This window comes from Oncorhynchus keta, chromosome 2 (assembly GCF_023373465.1).
Source record: "Oncorhynchus keta strain PuntledgeMale-10-30-2019 chromosome 2, Oket_V2, whole genome shotgun sequence".
Lineage (NCBI taxonomy): Eukaryota > Metazoa > Chordata > Actinopteri > Salmoniformes > Salmonidae > Oncorhynchus > Oncorhynchus keta.
This window is the reverse complement of record NC_068422.1, coordinates 35,106,272-35,131,386: the sequence shown is the minus strand read 5'-3', so window position 1 is coordinate 35,131,386 and position 25,115 is coordinate 35,106,272. Positions and strand designations below refer to the sequence as shown.

At 39.4% G+C, this 25,115-nt stretch overlaps 1 protein-coding gene across 1 annotated transcript in view; it reads left to right on the top strand.

Moving 5' to 3' along the window:
* The window catches only part of LOC118399778 (muscarinic acetylcholine receptor M3-like), a 145,971-nt gene that overhangs the window by 32,852 nt on the left and 88,004 nt on the right, over positions 1 to 25,115 (top strand). Inside the window, exon 2 of the mRNA XM_035796024.2 lies at positions 8,736 to 8,844. The gene's annotated coding sequence lies outside the window, so the exon portion shown is untranslated. The remainder of the gene's footprint in view (positions 1 to 8,735; positions 8,845 to 25,115) is intronic.

Genomic DNA, 25,115 nt, shown 5'->3' with positions numbered 1-25,115 from the left:
TGTGTGCGGAACATTGCTCATGGAATTAACATCTTATTGATGAAAACATCTCATAGGATGTATTGTAGCCTACATTATAGCATGTTCCTTTCAGAGATGTTGTCCACCTAACCTCACAGAGTATAATAGCTTTTGGTCAGTGAGACTGACATGTATGTAATTTTGATTATAAAAAGTGATGAAATTGTCATTATTCAAGACGAGTGATCAAATATTGTATTGTCTTTTTTTCTAAAAGGAAGTGTTGTGCAAATGGTAAGTACTGTAAGTCTTATCTATGTAAACAGATGGGTTTTTGTCAGACTGAGTTCTGAGCTGGTTCCATGCAGTCCAAGGCGTGACTATAGAGATGACCTTGGGTTCCTCTGGAAACAGGGATCTTCATTTCCCACCATCACGTACATTGTCATCCCGACCCGCCCCCTCCCACACATTCCTCTATGAAGTAACAAAGCTGGACAGAATACACATTTCAGTTTGCCATCACTTCATCATACTGAGGTATTTATTAGACACTCACTAAGCAAAATGGATCAAATAGTCATTTTCATCAACGATGTATCTAAAATACTCTGTAATGTGAAAGTGAAAAACATTTTTACCCTAAAAATCATGAAAAATTAAACACTATCTTGACTAGATAAGTATTCAACCCCCTGAGTCAGTACATGTTAGAATCTCCCTTGGCAGGGATTACAGCTGTGAGTCGTTCTGGGTACATCTCTAAGAGCTTTCCACACCTGGATAATGTAACATTTGCCCATATATTCTTTTCAAAATTCTTCAAGCTCTGTCAAATTGGTTGTTGATTATTGTGAGGCAACCATTTTCAGGTATTGACATAGATTTTCAAGCAGATTTAAGTCAAAACTGTAACTCATCCACTCAGCCACATTCACTGTCTTCTTGGTACGCAACAGTGTAGATTTGGCCTTGTGTTTTAGTTTTTTCCCCTGCTGAAAGGTGAATACATCTCCCAGTGTCTGATGGAAAGCAGATGGAACCAGGCTATCCAGATGGAACCAGGCTATTTGCCTGTGCTTACTGTAGCTCCATTCCGTTTATTTTTTATCCTGAAAAACTCCCCAGTCATTAATGATAAAAGATGCAGACACCGCTAGGCTTGGAAATAGGGAGAGTGGTACTCAGTAATTTGTTGTATAACATAACACTTTGTATTCAGAACAAACACATTTTTTGCAGTATTACTTTAGTGCCTTGTTGTAAACAGAATATTGATTATTCTGTAGAGGCTTCCTTTTCACTGTGTCAATTAGGTTAGTATGGCGGAGTAACTACACCGTTGTTGATCCATCCCAGTTTTCTCCTATCACAGACATTCAATTCCTTAACTGTTTTAAAGTAATATTCAATGTCTGCTTTTTAAAATTTTATTTACCCATTTACCAATAGGTGCCCTTGTTTGCGAGGCATCGGTAAACCTCCCTGGTCTTTGTGGTTGAATCTGTGTTTGAAATTCACTGCTGGGACCTTACATATAATTGTATGTGTGGGTTAAAGAGATGAGGTAGACATTCAAAAATCATGTTAAACACTAATTATTGCACACAGAGCGAGTCCATGCAACTTACTCCTGAACTTATTTTGGCTTGCCAAAACAAAGGGGTTGAAAACTTATTGACCCAAGTAATTTCAGCTTTTCAATATCATTAATTTGTAAAAATTCAGAAACATAATTCCGCATTCACATTATTTCTTTAGTTATTTTCCTCATCAATCTACACACAATACCCCATAATGTCAAAGCAAAAACAGGTTATTAGAAATGTTTGCAAGTTTATTAAAAAATTAAAAAAATTACCCCCAGACCTTTACTCAGTAATTTGTTACTGGCAGCGATTAGAACCTTGGGTATGACGCTATTAGCTTGGCACACCAGTGTTTGGGGAGTTTCTCCCATTCTTCTCTGCAGATCAATTGGCCCAGCGTCGTCCGGGTTAGGCCGGGGTAGGCCGTCATTGTGAATAAGAATTTGTTCTTAACTGACTTGCCTAGTTAAATGAAGGTTAAATAAAAAATTAAAATGAATACATATAAATATATACATATGTATGTATGTATATAAATACTTATTCTTTTTTTTTTTTACCTTTATTTAACCAGGCAAGTCAGTTAAGAACAAATTCTTATTTTCAATGACGGCCTGGGTGAACAGTGGGTTAACTGCCTGTTCAGGGGCAGAACTGGGGGGTTTGAACTCACAACCTTGCAGTTACTAGTCCAACGCTCTAACCACTAGGCTACCCTGCCGCCCTCTATATATATATATATATATATATATAGGGCGGCAGGGTAGCCTGCGGCAGGGTAGCCTGCAGAAAGAATGACGTGTCAGCTATGAAATGACACCTTGGGCTCTATTTTAACAAACCTAAAAACACATTGGTAGGCTACCCTGCCGCCCTCTATATATATATATATATATATATACACACACATTTTCTAACATTTAAAAAAAATCAGTGTGTAGAATGATGAGGAAAATAATTATTGTATGCATTTTGGAATAAGGCTGTAACGTAACAAAATGTGGAAAAGGGAAGGGGTTTGAATACTTTCCGAATGCACTGTATATACAGTACCAGTCAAAAGTTTGGACACACCTACTCATTCCAGGGTTTTTCTTTATTTTTAATATTTTCTACATTGTACAATAATAGTGAAGACAGCAAAACTATGAAATAACACATGGAATTATGTACTGTAGTAAAACAAATGTATTTTATGTTTTGTGATTCTTCAAAGTAGCCACCCTTTGTCTTGCTTACAGCTTTGCACACTCTTGGCATTCTCTCAACCAGCTTCATGAGGTAGTCACTTGTAATGCATTTCAATTAACAGGTGTGCCTTGTTAAAAGTTAATTTGTGGAATTTCTTTCAATTTTAATGCATTTGAGCTGACCAGTTGTGTTTTGTCAAGGTAGGGGTGGTATACAGAAGATAGCCCTATTTGGTAAAAAACCAAGTCCATATTATGGCAAGAACAGCTCAAATAAGATAAGAGAAATTATAGTCCATCATTACTTTAAGACATGAAGGTCGGTCAATCCAGAGAATTTCAAGGACTTTGAAAGTTTCTTCAAGTGCAGTCGCAAAATCCAACAAGCGCTATGATGAAACTGGCACTCATGAGGACCACCACAGGAAAGGAAGACTCAGAGTTACCTCTGCTGTAGAGAAGGATCGCATGTGTAATGTAGTTCCCACCATGAAGCATGGAGGAGGAGGTGTGATGGTGTGTGGGTGGTTTCCTGGTGACATTGTCTGTGTTTTATTTAGAATTTGTTCCACACGTAACCAGCATGGCTACCACAGCATCCTGCAGCGATATGCCATCCCATCTGCTTTGCACTTAGTCCCACTATCATATGTTTTTCAACAGGACAATGACCCAAAACACATCTAGGGTGTGTAAGAGCTATTTGACCAAGAAGGAGAGTGATGGTGCTACATCAGATGACCTGGTCTCCACAATCACCCGACCTCAACCCAATTGAGATGGTTTGGGATGAGTTTGACCACAGAGTGAAGGAAAAGCAGCCAACAAGTGCTCAGCATATGTGGGAACTCCTTCAAGACTGTCGGAAAAGCATTCCAGTAGAAGCTGGTAGAGAATGCCAATTGTGTGCAAAGCTATCATCAAGGCAAGGGTGACTAGTTTGAAGAATCTAAAGAATATAAAATGTATTTACACTTATTTAGTTACTACATTATTCCATATGTGTTATTTCATAGTTTTGATGTGTTCACTATTATTCTACAATGTAGAAAATAGTAAAAAGTAAGAAAAACCTTTGAATGAGTAGGTGTGTTCAAACTTTTGTGCAGAGCAAATTTAAGTTATACCCTAGTTGGGCGAGATAAGACTCTTTAAAAAAGGAATGTCTTAGCTTACAAAATATGACCCTGTTGTGGATTCTTCTCCATCATGTGCTTAGAGAGAGAGGAATATTGGTTCGCTGAAACTTCATTAAAACCAAGGTTGTGTCTGGTATAGGGTTGGAAAATTCCAAGAACTTTCAACAACAATAAAAAAATATGAATGAGACATGTCCAATTTGGATATTGTCTCATTTCATGTCACTGACAAATGAGAACCCTTTCATTCTGACCAATTATAAATACTTAAACTTAAATCAGTCCTTCTTATAACCTTATTATAAACTTACGTGAACCCCCTCACCGCCCACACACACACACACACACACATGCGCGCTCGCGCACACACAGATTTAGCCATGGTCTATTGTGTTAACAAGTCCCGTGTCAGATGATTCCCATGTCTTATTATGGAAGAAAAGCCATCCTATCCATGGTTCACACATATTAAAAGCCACATTAGCCTTTCTCTTCAGATTAAGGAAGGAAGTTGGCAACATGTTAAATATAACATTCTCCATATCCATTTTAGGTTATCATATGAATGTCTTTGCCTACTCAGCCAAATGCTGCCAATAATTAGTTAAGTGAAGAGGCGACTCCGGGATGCTGGCCTTCTAGGCAGAGTTGCAAAGAAAATGCCATATCTCAGATCGGCCAATTAAAATAAATTAAAATAAATGATCAAAATAACACACACTGGACAGAGGAATTGCCTAGCCAGGAATTGCCTAGCCAGTTTGCACTGTTCTGTGAAAGGAGTAGTACACTGCGTTGAACGAGATTCTCAGGTTCTTGGCAATTTCTCCAATGGAATAGCCTTCATTTCTCAGAACAAGAATAGACTGACGAGTCCGGGAAGAACCCACAAATGGTGATACTTAACTAGTCTAAAGAAGGCCAGTTTTATTGCTTCTTTAATCAGAACAACAGTTTTCAGCTGTGCTAACATAATTGCAAAAGGGTTTTCTAGGGTTTCCACCCACAATAGTCATTTACAACATGAACATGGTCTACGCTGTATTTCTGATCAATTTGATGTCATTTTATAGAGAAAAAAGTTCGCTTTTCTTTCAAAACAAGGACATTTCTAAGTGACCCCAAACTTTTGAACGGTAGTATATATACCGTATATATATAGTATTAGTGTTGATAATGTTTGTCAATACAGAATGTATTATCACTTATATGCAATGAAAGGACCTTCCAATACAGTCCACACAGGAAAGGAAACAATGCCTTGCTGATACTATAATACTGTAGTCACCTTACCTGCTTAGAATTGTCTCTTTGCCTCTGAGGTCCCATCCAGCTTGTCATTATCTGCCCATTCTTATTGAGTGATTTCGCCCAACAGACTATTTCTTTAGCAAAGGCATTTTAATCTGGGAACCATCCATAACCAGTGATTATTTTCATGGGTTGAAGGAGGGTTACTTTAATGAGCTTTCATAAATGCTCTTTCCCTTGACTGAACATACTAAACCTTGTGGAGCAGGCATCTCACTATGTCTATATAAGCCATGAAGAGATTTAGAGTTGAAATGTCTTCTGTTTGACAGATGCAATCCAGGGGGAATGGAAACTATTTGAAGTGAGCTTGATGGAGGCGATAGCATTAGACACACATGGTTCTAAATAAGAGATGTGAGGCGAATTGATGACTTGATCATTACGAGTCTCCTGAAGCTGTTTGACGGAGTGGTCCAGAGAGGTATTACATCTCCAGCCATTATTGAGCTTGTAGCTCACCTCTAAGGGCAAATCAACTCCAGTATATCTGGAAGGAGTCAAAGATCGATTTTTACTTGTTTGTCTTCAAAAGGTGACAGATACATTTTTCTGTAGGTTCTGTTAAGGGACATTTGTTGTATTCCAACACAGTATTTCAATATTCTTTGTTTATTTAATGTGGTGTATTGGTAGTGGTGGGTGTTATTTTTTGCTCAGTGTGTCATGGTGCATACACAGTGCATTTGGAAAATATTCAGACCCCTTGACTTTTAATATATTTTTGTTACTTTACAGCCTTATTCTAAACTTGATTAATTTGTCTTTTTTCCTCATCAATCTACACACAATGACCCATAACAACAAAGAAAAATCAGGTTTTTAAAAGTGTTTGCAAATGTATTAAAATGAAAAACTGAGATAACACATTTACATAAGTATTCAGACCCTTTACTCAGTACTTTGTTGAATCACTTTTGGCAGTGATTACAGCCTCAAGTCTTCTTGGGTATGGCTCTACAAACTTGGCACACCTGTATATGGGGAGTTTCTTCCATTCCTCTCTGCAAATCCTCTCAAGCTCTGTCAGGTTGGATGGAGACTGTTGCTGCACAGCTATTTTCAGGTCTCTCCAGAGATGTTAGATCGGGTTCAAGTCCGGGCTCTGGCTGGGCAACTCAAGGACTTTCAGAGACGTGTCCCAAAGCCACTCCTGCGTCGTCTTGGCTGTGTGCTTAGGGTTGTTGTCCTGTTGGAATGTGAACATTCTGAGGTCCTGAGAGCTCTGGAGCAGCTTTTCATCAAGGATCTTTCTGTGCTTTGCTCCATTCATTTTTCCCTCAATCCTGACTAGTCTCCCAGTCCCTGACGCAAAAGAAATCGCCACAGCATGATGCTTCCACCACCATGCTTCACCATAAGGATGATGCCAGGTTTCCTCCAAACGTGACACTTGGCATTCAGGCCAAAGAGTTCAATCTTGGTTTCATCAGACCAGAGCATCTTGTTTCTCATGGTCTGAGAGTCCTTTAGGTGCCCTTAGACAAACTGCAAGCAGGCTGTAATGTGCCTTTTACTGAGGAGTGGCTTCCGTCTGGACACTCTATCATAAAGGCCTGATTGGTAGAGTGCTGCAGAGATGGTTGTTCTTCTGGAAGGTTCTCCCATCTCCACAGAAGACCTCTGGAGCTCTGTCAGAGTGAGCATTGAGTTCTTAGTCACCTCCCTGACCGAGGTTCTTCTCCCCCGATTGCTCAGTTTGGCCGGGCGGCCAGCTCTAGGAAGAGTCTTGGTGGTACCAAACTTCTTCCATTTAAGAATGATGGCCACTTTGTTCTTGGGGACCTTCAATGCTGCCAAGTTTTTGTTAGCCTTCCCCAAATCTCTGCCTCAATATAATCCCTTCTCGGAGCTGTACAAACAATTCATTCGACCTCATGGCTTGGTTTTTGCTCTAACATGCACTGTCAACTGTGGGGCCTTATGTAGACAGGTGTTTTCCTTACAAATCATGTCCAATCAATTGGATTTACTACATGTGGAATCTAATCAAATTGTAGAATCATCTCAAGGATGATCAATGGAAACACGATACACCTGAGTTAAATGTTGAGTCTCGTAGCAAAGGGTTTGAATACTTATGTAAATATTTGTCTTTTAAAAAAAATATATATTTTTTTACAAATGTGCAAAAATGTCTAAACCTGTTTTCACTTTGTCATTATTTGAGTATTGTGTGTCGATAATCGAATGATGAGAAAAACCTGTAACGAGTGTGCTGAGATTCAGGAAGCAAGTACAGGGACTGAGTGTTTTAATAAATAAGCAAAACAATAAACACAACACATACACCACACTGTGACATGAAAGAGTCAATAACACATGAGGAAAGAACCAAGGGGAGTGCCAGATTTAGGGAAGATAATTAAGGAGGTGATGGAGTCCAGGTGAGTGTCATGAGGTGCAGGTGCGCAAGACTATGGTGACAGGTGTGCGGGATAATCAGCAGCCTGATGACCTAGAGGCCATAGGGGGAGTATACGTGACAGTACCCCCGCCCCGACACATAACTCCAGCTGCAGGACGCCGTTAAAGGGGACGAACCCAGGGACCAGGAGCGGACCGGTCACCCCTGCTGATGCACAAGTACATGTCACAACAGCTGAGGCACGGGAACCTGACAGATCAGTTGAGACAGGGGAGCCTGGCAATCCGGCTGAGGCATGAAAGCCCGATGATCCGGCGGAGGCAGTGGAGCCTGGCGATCAAATCAAAGTTTATTTGTCATGTGCGCCGAATACAACAGGTGTATGCATACCTTACAGTGAAATTCTTACTTACAGGCTCTAACCAACAGTGCAATTTTTAAGTTTAAAAAAAGGTATTAGGTGAACAATAGCACAATTGTTTGGGTGCCCGTTAAACTACTGCTGCCATTTAAATTTTTTTGGGCTGAGGCATGAGAGCATGATGAGCCGGCTGAGGCAGGGAAGCCTGGCCATCTGGTTGAGGCATGAGAGCCTGTAGCAGTTCCTGCACCCAACATCATTACTCCAAAACAAAACAATCTTATGAAAAAACACTCCCTGATGCTTCTCTTAGGTGAGGTGTTATTCTGTATAGAGTGCGCTGAGAGTCGGGAAGCAAGTACAGGGAGTGAGTGTTTTAATAAATAAACAAAACAATAAACACGAAACACAAACAACGCATCGACATGAAACAGAGTCAATAACACCTAAGGAAAGAACCAAGGGGGGTGACAGATTTAGGGAAGATAATCAATGAGGTGATGGAGTCCAGATGAGTGTCATGAGGCGCAGGTGAGAAAGACGATGGTGACAGGTGTGCGGGATAATCAGCAGCCTGATGACCTAGAGGCCAGAGGGGGAATATACGTGACAAAAACAATTTAATCCAATCTAGAAAAAGGCTGTAACGTAACAAAATGTTGATAAAGTCAAGGGGTCTGAATACTTTCCGAATGCACTAATTGAGCCTGATGCTGAGAATACTGTATCAATAGTTCCAACAGGCTTCAAATCCGTCTCTGTCTCTCTCTTTCTGCTTCCCTCCCCTTCCTCCTGGCCCCCCTCCATCTCCTCCAGACACCATGACCTAGTAGGAGGATAAGCACGCATGAATGGACAGCACAGACACTGAAGTGCACTCCACTGAAAGGTGACTTCCACCATTTTCACCTTCCCAAAACTTTTGGTGAGTAAACTGAATCCTCCCCAGCTCTGTGGACAGATAAGGGACACATGCTCCTCCCCCCTGCCTGTCACTGTCTACTTGCCTGTCTCCAAAATATGTTTTTTAATGGTCATCTTAGAAGCGCTGTCTTCAAGTGAATCAAGAATCGTTTAAATGTTTTTATTTTGCTTCTGTCACCTCCCTCTGAAATGTCAGTCAGTCAACTGGGCCTAAGCTTCTTTTAAATTTAACTTTGCAGTATTGATTTTCTTGCCCCTGTAAAAATTGTGTTTTCATCAGGGTGAGAAACATGCAATCTTTATTTCATAATTAAAAGGCAGGCAGTCTCAATGATGGGGCCCCGTTTCATTCCCTTTCGTACAATGATTAAAAGTACACCTGATCATCGATTTAAGATTGCCTCCATCAGGAGAATTGGCCTTTACTTTGTGTGTGTCAGATGAGGAGGATACGAGGATACACAACCCTACTGTGTGTCAGACAAGGAGCATGTGGGGATGGATATTGATTGGTGAACCGATGCATTAATGAGAACGGTTTATTGTTCCTTACACTGGATTGATGGGGTATTGTGTGTGACTGTGCACATCTGTGCGTGTGTGAGTGATTGTGAGTGTGTGTGTGTTGCTCCACTCAGAAATCAATTAATGGAGTTATTCCAGTCAGAGCTTCAAAGCACAACTGAAGGCAATAAAACAACTTCTCTGATAGAAAACAGCATATGTGGCATCGGTGAGTCAGAAACATTTAGTCTAGTGTCAAAATTGACTACAAAGTGTACAGTAAAGAGGATAAAGACCGAAATCTCATTCTTAATGAGCAACAGAGAAACATGTGTATTCGGGGGGGCTCTTTGTAGATTGCGACCTATGTAGAAAGGTTAGTTACATGACTCGTGTTAAACATTGTTCAATCAACTGGTGTCCATCAAAAAACCCTTTGGCTATAGTGTATTTATAATTCTGCATTGGCTCAGCTATGTGTAGTTAACTACCGACTTCCCTTTTGGGTTTATATAAGCACAATTTACTACCACACAAAATCATTCAGACTTGATTAGCTTTGGCAGTCTACTCCCAATATTCTGTGCTCACCTACAGTGCATTCGAAAAGTTGTCAGACCCCATGACTTTTTCCACATTTCGTTACGTTACATCCTTATTCTTAAATTGATTAGTTTCATCATTAATCTACACACACAATAAGAAAAAAAGTGTTTTGATTTTTTTTGTGCAAATTTATTACAATTAAAAAACAGAAATGCCCTATTTACATAAGTATTCAGACCCTTTGCTATGAGACAAGAAATTGAGCTCTGGTGCATCTTGTTTCTATTGATCATCCTTGCAATGTTTCTACGACTTGATTTGAGTCCACCTGTGGTAAATTCAATTGATTGGACATAATTTGGAAAGGAACAAACCTGTCTATATAAGGTCCCACAGTTGACAGTGCATGTCAGAGAAAAAAACAAGCCATGAGATCAAAGGAACAGCCCGTAGAGCTCCGAGACAGGTTTGAGTCGAGGCACAGATCTGGGGAAGGGTACCAAAAAATAAAAACTTGCAGCATTGAAGGTCCCCAAGAACATCCAACCATCATTCTTAAATGGAAGACATTTGGTACCACCAAGACTCTTCCTAGAGCTGGTAGCCCGGCCAAACTGAGCAATCAGGGGAGAATGGCCTTGGTCAGGGAGGGGATCAAGAACCCAATGCTCACTCTAACAGAGCTCCAGAGTTCCTCTGTGGAGATGGGAGAACCTTCCAGAAGGACAATCATCTCTGCAGCACTCCACCAATCAGGTCTTTATGGTAGAGTGGCCAGACGGAAGCCTCTCCTCAGTAAAAGATACATGACAGCCCACTTGGAGTTTGCCAAAAGGCACCTAAAGGCCTCTCAGATCATGAGAAACAAGATTCTCTGGTCTGATGAAACCAAGATTGAACTCATGACTAGAGGAAACCTGGCACCATCCCTATGGTGAAGTATTGTGGTGGCAGCATCGTGCTGTGGGGATGTTTTCAGAGGCAGGGACTGGGAGACTAGTCAGGATTGAGCGAAAGATAAACGGCCCAGTGTTCAGAGATCCTTGATGAAACCTGCTCCAGAGCATTCAGGACCTCAGACTGGGGCAAAGGTTCACCTTCCAACAGTACAATGACCCTAAGCACACAGCCAAGTCAATGTAGCAGGGGCTTTGGGACAAGTCTCTGAATGTCCTTGAGTGGTCCAGGCAGAGCTGGCACTTTAACCTGATCTAACATCTCTTGAGCGACCTGAAAATAGTTGTGCAGCGATACTACCCATCCAGCCTTACAGAGCTTGAGAGAATCTGCAGAGAGAACAATGGGAGAAATTCCCCAAATACAGGTGTGCCATGCTTGTAGCGTCATACCTAAGAAGAGTCAAGGCTGTAATCGCTGCCAAATGTGCCTCAAAGTACTAAGTAAAGGGTCTGAATACTTATGTAAGTGTTATATTTCAATTTTTTTCTAATAACCTCCTATGGCTGTGTGTAAATTGATGAGGGGGTGGGGGGGATAATTAAATCCATTGTAGAATAAGACTGTATTGTACATTTTGAAAAAGTCAAGGGGAATACTTTCCAATGCACTGTAAATTCTAAAATCCAAATGGTGGCCTAAATGAATGATGGATGTCTGTTAGTTCAATGCAAATAAATAGATAAGGCCATTAAGTTTAATATGAGCACTTTTCCATCCTTGCTTGCAGAGATGAGATAAAATGTTATTTCAACAGTGGCCTGCAGGGCTAGTTTCACTATTCAAGGTAATGTTCTGTATGCTAATCAAGATTGGCTTCATGAGTGATAGTACAGGCATTACGTCATTCCAAAATCATTGCACCACACCAAAGAAAAGCATCTAATTTAAATATCAAACAATGATTTTGTTGATCGGTCAATGACATGTCAATTTATCATAAAATGTTTGATTAATGTTCTCATGGTTATTTGAATGCAAAGTTCATTGGGTTTTGTTTTTCCAATTGTAACTCATTGCCTTTTACTTATGAGACCGGGATGGTGTTTTCTGATTGTCAGCTTTGTTTCAGGCTTTGCTAGGGTATTAATGGGCTCTCCAATCTGCCTGGTTATGCATCGGATATATATTTTAAAAATATTTTGTTAGGATCCCCATTGGCTGATGCAAAAGCAGCAGCTACACTTCCTAGGGTCCACACAAAACATGAAACATGACATAATACAATATATTATTAGACAAGAACAGAACCACATCCTTTTTCTAAGGCACACATAGCCTACCTATCAATACATACACTATCTAGGTCACATAAGGGGGAAGCGTTGCGCCGTTAGGTTTTGCTTTATCTGTTTTTTGAAACCAGCTTTGCTGTTTATTTGAGAAATATGAGATGGAACAAAGTTCCATGCAATAATGGCTCTATATAATACTGTAGGCTATCTTGAATTTGTTCTGGATTTGGGGGCTGTGAAAAGACCCCTGGTGGCATGTCTGGTGGGGTAAGTGTGTGTGTCAGAGCTGTGCATCAGTTGACTATGCAAACAATTTGGGATTTTGAACACATTGTTTCTTATCAAAAGAAGTGATGCAGTCAGTCTTTCCTCAACTCTTAGCCAAGAGAGACTAGTATGCATAGTATTTATGTCAGCGCTCTGATTACAATGAAGAGCAAGATGTGCCGCTCTATTCTGGGCCAGCTGCAGCTTAACTAGGTCTTTCTTTCCTTGCACCACTGGACAACACGACTAGACAATAATCAAGATTAGACAAAACTAGAGCCTGCAGAACTGTGTGGTGTGGTGTCAAAAAAGCAGAGCATCTCTTAATTACGGACTGTCACGAATACCACCGAAGGTGGCTCCCCTTCCTGTTCGGGTGATGCTCGGGTCATCTCCCGATATTACACGGACAGACCTCTCCCCATCGTTGCAACCATTAAATCTATAGTACCAGTCAAAGGTTTGGACCCACCTACTCATTCAAGGATTTTTCTTTATTTGTTCTATTTTCTACATTGTAGAATAATAGGGAAGACATCAAAAGTATAAAATGACACATACAGAATCATGTAGTAACTAGAAAAGTGTTAAGCAAATCAAAATATATTTGAGTTTCTTTAAAGTCGCCACCCCGCTGCCTTGGTGACAGCTTTGCACAATCTTGGCATTCTCTCAACCAGCTGCATGGAATACATTTCAATTAACAGGTGTCTTGTTTAAAGTTAATTTGTGGAATTTCTTTCCTTAATGAGCCCATCAGTTGTGTTGTGACAAGGTAGGGTTGATATACAGAAGACAGACCTATTTGGTAAAAGACCAAGTCCATATTATGGCAAGAACAGCTCAAATAAGCTAAGAGAAATGACAGTCCATAATTTCTTTAAAACATGAAGGTCAGTCAGTCTAGAAAATTTCAAGAACTTTGAAAGTTTCTTCAAGTGCAGTCGCAAAAACCATCAAACGCTATGATGAAACTGGCTCTCATGAGGACCGCCACGGGAAATGAAGACCCAGAGTTACCTCTGCTGCAGGGGATAAGTTCATTAGAGCTACCAGCCTCAGAAATTGCACCCCAAATAAATGCTTTGTGGAATTCAAGTAACAGGCACATCTCAACATCAACTGTTCAGAGGAGACTGTGTTAATCAGGCCTTTGTGGTCGAATTGCTGCAAAGAAACCACTGTTAAAGGACATCAATAAGAGGAAGAGACTTGCTTGGGCCAAGAAACACGAGCAATGAACACTGCACCCTTTGAAATGGATTCCAAATTTGAGAATTTTGGTTCCAACCGCCATGTCTTTGTGAGATGCAGAGTAGGTGAACGGATAATCATTGCGATAATCATGTGTAGTTTGCATCATGAAGCATGGAGGAGGAGGTGTGGGGGTACTTTGCTAGTGACATTGTGGTTTATTTAGAAAATCAAGGCATAACTAAACAGCATGGCTACCACAGAATTCTTCAGCTATACGCCATCCCATCTGGTTTGCTCTTGGTGGGACAATAATATATTCAACAACAGGACAATGATCCAACACACCTCCAGGCTGTGTAAGGGCTATTTGACCAAGAAGGAGAGTGATGGAGTCCTGCATCAGATGAACAGGCCTCCACAATCACCGACCTCAACCCAATTGAGATGGTGTGTGATGAGTTGGACTGCAGAGTGAAGGAAAAGCAGCCAACAAGTTCTCAACATATGTGGGAACTCCTTCAAGACTGTTGAAAAAGCATTGCAGTTGAAGCTGGTTGAGAGAATGCCGAGAGTGTGCAAAGCTGTCATCGAGGCAAAGGGTGGCTACTTTGAAGAATCTAAAATATATATTGATTTGTTTAACTTTTTTTGTTACTACATGATTACATGATGTTAGTTCATATTGTAGTAATGTTCATTATTATTCTACCATGTAGAAAATAGTACAAATAAAGAAAACCCCTTGAATGAGTAGGTGTGTCCAAACTTTTGACTGGTACTGTATATGTTTTGACCATGACAGTTTACAATCTAAGGTAACGCCAAGTCATTTAGTCTCCTCAACTTGTTCATCAGCCACACCATTCATTACCAGATACAGCTGAGGTCTAGAAGTTAGGGAATGATTTGTACCAAATACAATGCGCTTAGGTTTTAGAGATGTTCAGGACCAGTTTATTACTGACCACCCATTCCAAAACAGACTGCAACCCTTTGTTAATGGTTTCGGTGACTTCATTGGCTGTGATTGCTGATGTGTATATGGTTGAGTCATCAGCATACATGGACACACATGCTTTGTTTATTGCCAGTGGCAGGTCATTGGGAACAATAGAAAAGAGTACAGGGCCTAGAGAACTGCCCTGCAGGACACCACACTTTACATGTTTGACATTAGAGAAGCTTCCATTAAAGAAAAACCTTTGAGTTCTATTAGATACATTTCTCTGAATCCACCATATGGCAGAGGTTGAATAGCCATAACTCATATGTTTTTTTCAACAACAGGTTATGGTCAATAATATCAAAGGCTGCACTGAAATCTAACACAATCCCACAATCTTCTTATTATCAATTTCTTTCAACCAATCATCAGTCATTTGTCTCAGTACAGTATATGTTGAGTGCCCTTCTCTATAAGCATGCTGAAAGTCTGTGGTTGATCTCTTTACAGAGAAATAGCATTGTATTTGGTCAATCACCATTTTTTCCAACAGTTTTCAGCAAGCTTATCGGTCTGCTGTTAGAACCAGTAAAGGCCGATTTACCACTCTGGATAATGGAATTACTTTGACTTCCCTCCAGGCCTGAGGACAAAGACTTTCCTCTAGGCTCCGATTAAAGATATGACAGATAGGAGTGGCTGTAGATTTAGCTACCATCCTCAGTAGCTTTTCATCTAAGTTGTTAATGCTTGGAGGTTTGTCATTATCGATAAGAATATTTTTTCCACCTCTCCCACACTAACTTTAAACAATTAAAACTTGCAATGCTTTTCTTTCATTATTTGCTTTTATGTATGAATACGATGGCTCACTGTTCGTTGTTGGCATTTCCTACCTAAGTTTGCCCACTTTGCAAATTAAGTAATCATTAAAATAATTGGCAACATCAAATGGTTTTGTGATGAATAAGCCATCTTATTTCGATGAAAGAGGGAGTTGAATTTGTCTTTCTGCCCATAATTTCATTTAAAGTACGCCAAAGTTTTTCTTTATATCATTGATCTTAACTTCATTTTATAGTTTCCTCTTCTTTTTGTTGAGTTTAGTCACATCTTTCTCAATTACCCAGTCAGATGTGCAGCCAGACTTATTAGCCACTCCTTTTGCCCCATCTCTTTCAACCATACAGTTTTTCAATTCCTCCATTTCTAACAGTCCAATTCTTAACAGGTGCATGTTTATCAATAATTGGAAGAAGCAATTTTGTAAATTCATCAAGTGCAGCATCTGAATGCTCTTTATTAATCACATCAGACCAATAAATATTTTTTTTCATCGTCCCCATACGAGTCACCGAAAAATATTTTGTATGATCTCTTATAAAATATTTTAGGCCCAGCTGTTGAAACTTTGGCTTTCCTGGATATAGCCACTATATTGTGATCATTGCATCCAATGGGTAAGGATACAGCTTTAGAGCAAAGTTCTACAGTACTATTAAAAATGTGATCGATACATGTGGATGATCTTGTTCCCATAGTGTTTGTAAACAGCCTGGTAGGTTGATTAATAACCTGAACCAGATTACAGGCACTGGTTACAGTAAGAAGCTTCCTCTTGAGCAGACATCTTGATGAAAACCAGTCAATATTCAGGTCCCCAAGAAAGTAAACCAATCTGTTTACATCACATACACTATCAAGCATTTCACACATATTATTTAGATAGTGACTGTTCACATTAAGGGGCCTATAGTAACAGCCCAAAAGAAGAGGTTTTAGATGTGCCAAGTGAACCTGCAACCACAACACCTCAATAACACTTGACATAAGATCTTCTCTAAGCATTACAGGGATATATATACAGTATATAGCAACACCTCCACTATTAGCATTTCTGTATTTTCTAGTTATTGATTTCATGAACCTTATTTCAAAGGCTACAAATCAGCTGGGCAATCGGCACCCTCTCTTTCTAAAATGATCTGACGATATTATTTGCCTGTTCGTATCGTCTGAGATTCCCAAAGATTGGTAAGCTGCCACGGTCATCCCCCTCTTCAAAGGGGGAGACACTCTAGACCCAAACTGCTACAGACCAATATCTATTCTACCCTGCCTTTTGCAGGTCACATCTACCATTCCAGTGTTTAATTGCTATATTGTAATTACTTCACCACAATGGCCTATTTATTGCCTTACCTCCCTTATCCTACCTCATTTGTACACACTGTATATAGACTTTTTCTACTGTATTATTGACTGTATGTTTGTTTATTCCATGTGTAACTCTGTGGTGTTGTATGTGTCGATCTGCTTTGCTTTATCTTGGCCAGGTCGCAGTTGTAAATGAGAACTTCTTCTCACCTAGCCTACTTGGTTAAATAAAGGTGAAATAAAAACAAATACAAACATTAATATGGGCTATTTTCAGCCCTTTCCCGGGTAGCTTATCAGAGATGGAAAAGCGCAAACAACGCAAGCCAAAAAAATATATACATTCAGCACTCCATTAATCAGCTGCTGTGTAGCAGCAGATCGTCAACCCAGTTATGAAGCGGGACTAGACCATTTATCCAGTATCGGCTAGGTATTGTATCGAATCTTTTCCATATGTATTACATTCACTAAATCCCGTAACCAAATTTCAAAGATAGGTACAGTCTCCAGTTTCCACCTAATAGGATTTTGTTTTATTTTGTGTATGTGTGAGTTAAGTTTTGTTTTGTCCTCTAAATTGGCCATCCCATTCAACAGTACAATGAATGTCATTGTTAGTATTGCTGTCTTTTTTATTTTATTTTTTATTGTAAAATAATAAACATATTATTAAAAAAATATAAAAAAATAAGCTGCTGTGTGTGTGCTGCGGGGTTAAAGCTACGAACCCATTGGCTTGGCGCTCTCATCCTTTTCAGGTTTCGGGGAGGGAGGGTGGACAATGAGCCTGTCGTAGCGGATGTAAACAATGTCCCCATGCGCTCTGGCACCTTTCATGGCTGGGATAAGTTCTTTCCTCTTCTGTCACACAGCTTCAGGATAGTCCTTGTTGAGGAGAATATACTCTACCCTTCAAAAGTTTGGGGTCACTTAGAAATGTCCCTGTTTTTGAAAGAAAATCACATTTTTTTTGTCCATTAAAATAACATCAAATGAATCAGAAATACAGTGAAGACAGAGTTAATGTTGTAAATGGCTATTGTGGCAGAAAACAGCTGATTGTAATGGAATATCTACATAGGCGTACAGAGACCCATTATCAGCAACCATCACTCCTGTGTTCCAATGGCACTTTGTGTTAGCTAATCCAAGTTGATAATTTTAAAAGGCTAACTGATCATTAGAAAACCCTTTTTCAATTATGTTAGCACAGCTGAAAACTGTTGATTTTAAGCAATACATCTGGCCTTTAGACCAGTTGAGTATCTGAAGCATTTGTGTGTTCGATTACAGGCTCAAAATGACCAGAAACAAAGACCTTTCTTCTGAAACTCGTCAGTCTATTCTTGTTGTGAGAAATGAAGGCTATTCCATGTGAGAAATTGCCAAGAAACTGAAGACCTCGTACAACGCTGGGTACTATTCCCTTCACAGAACAGCGCAAACTGACTCTAACCAGAATATAAAGAGGAGTGGGAGACCCTGGTGCACAACTGAGCTAGAGCACGGGTACTATGTAATTAAGCTGCCAGTTGAGGACTTGTGAGTCATCTGTTCCTGGGTTGTTGGTCACTTTTCTCTAAGTCTGTGCTTTTAGTATTGAGATGCAGTATTCAACAGCATTAATTTGCAACTCTTGAATATTTATTATGCTGCCTAAAGTAGATTTAGTTTGAATTAAGCTTTCCAATTTTTTACACCAATAAGTATGCAATGATGTGTGACAGGGAGCATTATTTCGAAACAACATCACACCCCTGGTGGTGTGGAAAGCCACAAGTCTGTAGAAAGATTTTTTGGAACTTCTTTTGTAATGTTTTATGTACTGCATTATAAGTCACTGTTGATTGTAGGAAATGTCTGTTTATATCTTTAAAAAACATCACCTCCTTTTCAAACGAACACTTAGTCATCCATCCTGCTGTGATAGCTAACACCACCTACAGTACTGTCAGCTGTTTACCATTTACATGTTCTATGCTTAAAAGTATTAGGTCATTAGCTATTTTGATAAATATGTTAATTATGATTTTGTAATTGATATAATATTGACTCTGCATAACATGAAGTTCTGACTTAGTCCCTGGGATCCTACATATCTGAGATCAGTTTGTCTCATGTAAGGAATATTCAGACGGAGCTGTGGGAGAGAGATATTCAGACCAATTTCTACACATTTGGTTATGTTACAGCCGTATTCAATTTTTTTTTTACATAAATATACACACACTTCCCCATAATGACAAAAAAAACAGGTTTTCAGAAATGTTTACAAATTGATTAAAAATACAAAACTAAAATATCACATTGACATACACTACACTAGAACACATACTCATTCAAGGATTTTTCTTTGTTTTTACTATTTTCTTCTTTGTAGAATAATAGTGAAGATATCAAAACTATGAAATAACACATATGGAATCATGTAGTAACGAAAAACGTGTTAAACAAATAAAAATACATTTTATATTTGAGATTCTTCAAATAGCCACCCTTTGCCTTGAAGACAGCTTTGCACACTCTTGGCATTCTCTCAACCTGCTTCATGTAGTCACCTGGAATGCATATCAATTAACAGGTGTGCCTTCTTAACAGTTCATTTGTGGAATGTCTTTCCTTCTTAATACATTTAAGCCAATCAGTTGTGTTGTGACAAGGTGGGGTATACAGAAGATATCCCAATTTGGTAAAAGACCAAGTCCATATTACGGCCAGAACAGATCAAAAAAGCAAAGAGAAACAACAGTCCATTATTACTTTAAGACATGAAGGTCAGTCAATCTGTAACATTTCAAGAATGTTTAAAGTTTCTACAAATACAATCGCAAAAACCATCAAGCGCTATGATGAAACTGGTTCTTATGAGGACCGCCACAGGAAAGGACGACCCAGAGTTACCTCTGCTGCAGAGGATAAGTTCATTAGAGTTAACTGCACCTCAGATTGCACCTCAAATAAATGCTTCACAGAGTTCAAGTAGAGACGCATCTCAGCATCAACTGTTCAGAGGAGCCTGTGTGAATCAGGCCTTCATAGTCAAATTGCTGCAAAGAAACTACTACTATTGGACACCAATAATAAGAAGAGACTTACTTGGGCCAAGAAGCACAAGCAATGGACAGAAGAACAGTGGAAATGTGTCCTTTGGTCTGGAGTCCAGATCTGAGATTTTTGTTCCCAACCACCGTGTCTTTGTGAGACGCAGTGTTGGTGAACGGATGATCTCAGCATTTGTATTTCCGACCATAAACCATGGAGCAGGAGGTGTTATGGTGTGGGTGGTGCTTTGCTGGTTACACTGTCTGTGATTTATTTAGAATTTAAGGCACACTTAACCAGCATGGTTTCCACAGAATTCTGCAGTGATATGCCATCCCATCTGGTTTGGGCTTAGTGGGACTGTCATTTGTTTTCAAGAGGACAATGACCCAACACACCTCCAGGCTGTGTAATGGCTATTTTTCCAAGAAGGAGAGTGATTGAGTGCTGCATCAGATGACCTGGCCCCTACAATCCCCCGACCTCTAAAACTTTTGACTGGTAGGGTAAGTATTCAGACCCTTTACTCAGTACCTTGTTGAAGGACCTTCTCAGCGATTACAGTCTTGAGGCTTCTTGGGTATGACACTTCACCTTTTTGCACACCTGTATTTGGGGAGTTTCTCAAATGCTTCTCTGCATATCCTTTCAAGCTCTCAGTTTGGATGGGGAGTGTCGCTGCACAGGTATTTTCAGGTCTCTCCAGAGGTGTTTGATCGGGTTCAATTCTGGGCTCTGGCCAGAAGAAGAAGAACATTCAGGCGGCCAGCTCTAGGAAGAGTCTTGGTGGTTCCAAACTTTAAGAATGATGGCCACTGTGTTCTTGGGGACCTTCAATGCTGCAGAAATGTTTTGGTACCCTTCTCCAGTTTTGTGCTTCGACACAATCCTGTCTCTGAGCTTTATGGACAATTCCTTCGACCTCATGGCTTGGTTTTTGCTCTGACATGCACATTATATAGACAGTTTTGTGCCTTTCCAAATCGTGTTCAGTCAATTGACTTTACCAGAGGTGGACTCCAATCAAGTTGTAGAAACATCTCAAGGATGGTCAATGGAAACAGGAATCACCTGAGCTGAATTGTGAGTCTCATAACAAAGGGTCTGAATACCTATGTAAATCAGCTTTTCCTGATTTCGTTTTTTTTATACATTTGCAAAATTGTCTAAACTTTTTCTCTTTGTCATTATTTGGTATTGTGTGTAGATTGATGAGAAAATGTAGTTCAAACAATTTAGAAAAAGGATGTAACATAACAAAAATGTGGAACAGGTAAAGGGGTCTGAATACTTTCCTTTATGAAACAGCTTTTATCCTCGCAACCCAGAGGGATTATTATTCCATGGGTATGACAGTACTTCAAAAGTACTCAACTTGAAGACTATTGCCGCTCTCTTGGTAACATCTTAAGGTGGCTATAGTTCTTATTGATGCACCAATGAAAACGTATTCACAATTAAACCATGTTTTCTATTCCAAGCTTCTTGGTCTCTCTTCCCTTCAGGGAATCTATGGACTCCGTGTAATGACTGCTTTTAATAATTAACACCCGTGGGTGGTGGATGTCAGCACATTACTGTACAATGAGAAAAATGGTATAGAGGAGAAAGGTGTCGCAGTAAGGGAGCCAGAAACCAATGGGTGAGACTCTACCTCTGACTTTTTACCTGGCTATTTGTAAAGGCCACATGGCTGCTGTCACCATACAAAGTAACTGGCAATGCAAAGGGATCTGATTTCCATGTCAGTCTTGACGCGTGGATAAGGAAGTTGGCATTTATAGAGACACATTCTGTCAATCCACTAGTCAGTGGAGCTGCTGTGTTCTGAATAACTCAATCTGGGACCTTTTAACAAGTCAGATAGTGGAGCTATAATTTCCTCTCAGCTGTTCAGTGCATCTTCCTAATCAAATGTGGGAGACGAAAATACTATATTAGCCTTACTGCCATGACTTAGTATTATGTTCCTCAGGAATTAAAAGGTATTATTGGACTTGGTTGAACATTTCGATATAGATACTGGATATCGCCCAGCCCAGAGTGAAAGACAATAACATGTAGAGGTATCCTTATTAGGACAGACTTTTGTAACCTAAACATTAACAGCACTAAAGTTTTATTTGCTTGGCTTTGTGCACAGTTTACCAAAACTTCTCCAAAATCAGTGTGATGTATACTCATAGTAATCTTGACTAGTAATGTGTCCGCTAATGGAGCATGCTTTAATTTCTCTGGATTGTCTCTACTTGTTCTACCCAATATTCAGAAATGGTAACATTTGCATACACATCCCAGCCACAACAGTTACGAGATGTAACTTTTTTAATATTCAGGGCAGCCACTTTCTGTTTTCTGTGTTCCATTTCAGTAGTTGCATATCCTTTTTGTCTTATACTGCATCTGCAAGAACGCACACTTCCTTTCCTGCTTGAGACAGTGTCCAAAGTTGTGTCTACTGTAATGTTTCTCTATAAATGGATTTTTTTTTAGGTTCTTTTAAATTCACAAACCACATCCAGCAAAAGTAGCACCAAGGAATGCCTCACTGGATATTGCATCATAGTGAAACCACTTCATGCCTGAAAAATGAACTTTTCTAGCACATCTTTCAGGACTACTCCTAGTATTTTAATGGGAGCCCACATTAACCTTTTCTGGCATTATGCATTTACTGACCAGAACTTTGAAATATGTTATCTTGTTTTCCCAATTCACATGAAGGAGTTTTGAATATATTGCTTATCTTTATTTACCTGTTCTAAATCCGTGAGTAAAGCCTACTAGAGCTTGGTCCACCAGTCCTACCTGCTCGATGTCTTACTTTGAAGAACATGATATTGCAACAATTGAGAGAAAGCAGCATTCTCTGTGACAGGTCATCAATTTACGGTCTCATGCGTTTCAAAGGAAAACACAATGAGTTGACGTGTCACACATAATGGAAATCTTGATTGGCCCTCAAACATAAATAATCCCCCAGTGTTCTTTGAAGAAATACTTGAAAGGACTGAATCTATTTCAGAAGATCGGCTTCCTATACTATCTTCTCTGTGTCGTCTCTTGAGTGAGTCCTTTTAGGGCAGTCATTTTCTTCTTAAGTGATAATGACCAAGAAGCTGATGTTTGAAGCATATATTGGCATGGGTGTTGTTAGGTCCGAGATGAACTCAAATGCCTGCAAATCACGCAGGCGTTATTATTTTAATACAACGGGTTACCAACATAATCAAATAATTACATATTTTTATTCACATAATTTTTAGGAATTTATTATTGACTCGTTTTTCTGTTTACATTTCTATATCCATAAAAATAATGCTGAATCATGATTTCAACTGGCTGATATGATATGTCTGTCTAATCCTGACACGTTAATCCTCAATGGGTCAGTGGATATTGAATTGTAATATTGAAACAATGTTGCAAAGGTCAGAGAGACACACAGCAAAGTTTATACAAATCTCCACTGTTAGCTGTTGAAAACCAAATGCTAGTCTAAAAAAATGGGAGATAATGTCTAAATGCTTTTTTACAGTGGAGATCAAGTTTAATATATTGCCTGGTTGGGCTGGTGAGATGGAACAGTAAATAGGCATGTCGACGTCATAGCCTTAGCCAGTGGTAATTTGTGGAATAGACACAGTCTGGAACGCGGCTTTAACCAATCAGCATGCAGGATTAGACCCACCCGTTGTATAAAGCCCAAATGAGTATCCATAGGAAAACCTTCCAATAGATTGATCTTGATGTATGATTAAAGTGATGAATGATGAAAGATTCCATTTATAAGCCCATAGACTGTAAATGGATTTATGATAAAATCAAAAGGGTTTTCTCGAGTGCCATAAAACTATTTAGGCTTGATTCTTTTAAAGCATGTTTTATTCTAAAAGCTACACGTTCAGACATGCCGAACAATTTTGAAGCACAATGAAAATGTTGAGTCATATCCCTTTGGTAGTTAATACTGTAAACCTTGTGGTTTCATATCAGAGCTGTATGATTTCTTCTGGTTCATTTGTCTGGTTCTGTTGCGTGTTTGGCAGTGTGAATAATATAGGGAACTTATATGTTTCTGATTTTGGCTTCACGTAAATTGTACCACTCCTCTCCTGAGGCCGTTCTTAATTCCATCTCTTTGGTCATATCTTTCACTCACTCTCTCTCTCTCTCTCTCTCTCTCTCTCTCTCTCTCTCTCTCTCTCTCTCTCTCTCTCTCTCTCTCTCTCTCTCTCTCTCTCTCTCTCTCTCTCTCTCTCTCTCTCTCTCTCTCTCTCTCTCTCTCTCTCTCTCTCTCTCCCCCCCCGTGTAGTATGTCATTGAGGAGACAAAGGCTGCAGCTGGTATGTGATACATTCTGTGTGGTATAATTCACTTATGCGTCAGTGAGATGAAGACTGTTTAAGGAGCGGACAGAAACAGAACAGGACATTTTCTCCTCCTGACTACTGAGTCTGTACTGTACTCAGCTGAACGCCATGTCTCAGTCATTTGCTACGGAGAAAATGATGATTAAGATACAAAAGCAAGATACAAGAAGTTACACGTTCCGTGGTGAATATGAACATTATTTTATATGAATATGAACATTATTTTATCCAACTGTATCATTCTCTAGATAGGTGTGTGGACTTACTATAGTATCAGCAGATACTGTCCTCTGCACAACCTGTCCTCTGATCTTGTAATTTAACATCTGTCATCTATTAACATCCAACCATCCTATGATAACTGATGCCACATTTTTAATTTTGCAGTCTGTCCAAGTGGATGTTCTTCCATTTGGGGCTGAAATCTGAAGATCTGAATTGATGATTCTGGCTTTAATTAGTATAGCCTGTTTAAGTGATCTCAATAATTCTTTACAGGCTATGCTAATCTGGGCCAGAATCAGCAATGCTTTGGGATGGACAAATTCACCTGACTCTTTACAATGTAACTGCAATGTGTTAATTTCATAAATGACGTTTTATTTTTATGACTGAATGCTCAATTATGAATGACAGTATAGATAAAGGCCACCTTCATACCTTTCACTATTGGTTTTGTACGGTAAAGGTATCACCTAGACATCCATTGTACCCAGTGATGTAGTGGTAAAAAAATGGGTTCAAATTCTATTATGTGTATGTATGTATGTATGTATGTATGTATGTATGTATGTATGTATGTATGTATGTATGTATGTATGTATGTATGTATGTATGTATGTATGTATGTATGTATGTAGGTATGCAAGTTCTCCCTCTTAAAAAGATGAGAGGGGCCTGTAATTTTCATCATAGGTACACGTCAACTATGACAGACAAAATTAGAAAAGAAAATCCAGAAAACCTCATTGTAGGATTTTTAATGAATTTATTTGCAAATTATGGTGGAAAATAAGTATTTGGTCACCTACAAACAAGCAAGATTTCT